This window comes from Macadamia integrifolia, unplaced genomic scaffold (genome assembly GCF_013358625.1).
Source record: "Macadamia integrifolia cultivar HAES 741 unplaced genomic scaffold, SCU_Mint_v3 scaffold1132, whole genome shotgun sequence".
Taxonomy (NCBI): Eukaryota; Viridiplantae; Streptophyta; class Magnoliopsida; order Proteales; family Proteaceae; genus Macadamia; species Macadamia integrifolia.
The window spans coordinates 81,996-82,923 of NW_024868097.1; the positions used below are offsets into that span (position 1 = coordinate 81,996).

The following is a 928-nucleotide window of genomic DNA, read 5'->3' on the forward strand; positions in this document are numbered from 1 at the left end:
TAGCCCGAGGTCCTACATTTGGCCTAGGTAAAGTATTTGGGGCAAAAGGCAGCTGTGCAAAGGGAGGTCTTTGAGGTCCAGATTGACATTGATTATGGAAATTGGAAGGCTTTATTTGATTGCTTTGGTTATAGGAGAAATTTGGGTGATTTCTCCATCCTAGATTGTAAGTGTTACTATATGGATTATTCTAATATAAGGCATTCACACTTTCATTGGATGTACCCCCAGAGGTGTTGGGGCATTCTTCCATAACATGTCCAGGGGACTGGCACTAAGCACACACCTTAACCAAATTGACTGATGAAGGCTTTCGACGAACAATAGCCTCAATCCTCTTGATCAGGCTATCCAAATGGGCTTCCTTGGCTACTATCCCATCCATAAAATATCTTTTCCCTCTTATGGTTCTTTCATTTTCTTGGATTGACTCCCACTCACGGGTTTTTTTCAGCTAAGTCAAGTAAGAATTCTCATGCCTTTTCTTCATCTATAAAGGATGTGAATCCCTCAGGGCCCATAGACTCTATCATTTGTTTAATTGGGTAATCAATACCCTCATAAATTATTTGACATAAATGCCATAAGTCTAGGCCATGGTGAGGGCATTCTTAGAGTAGATCCTTGAATCTCTCAATAAGTTTGGAAAATGACTCACTAGGCTTTTGCCAAAACTGAAGGATACTACTTCTAAGCTTATTGGTCTTGTGAGTTGGGAAAAAATTCTTGAAGAAGGCAATTGTGAATCCTATGTGGTTAAGGAATTTGTGGGTAACCCATACAACCACTTCTTAGCTTGGTCTTTTAATGCAAAAGTGATGAGCCTAAGCTTAACGGCATTATCAGAAAGCTATTGTATCTTAATTAGAACACATATCTCTTCAAATTCTTTTAGAAATAGGTATGCATCCTCAGAGGTCAACCCATA

The 928-nt window shown here is 39.2% G+C and overlaps 1 non-coding gene across 1 annotated transcript; it reads left to right on the forward strand.

Moving 5' to 3' along the window:
* The first annotated feature begins 591 nt into the window (after positions 1 to 591).
* On the forward strand, positions 592 to 698 carry LOC122062886. Its single transcript, XR_006135126.1, has one exon. It is a non-coding gene; the product is annotated as a small nucleolar RNA R71 (small nucleolar RNA).
* Positions 699 to 928: the final 230 nt, after the last annotated feature.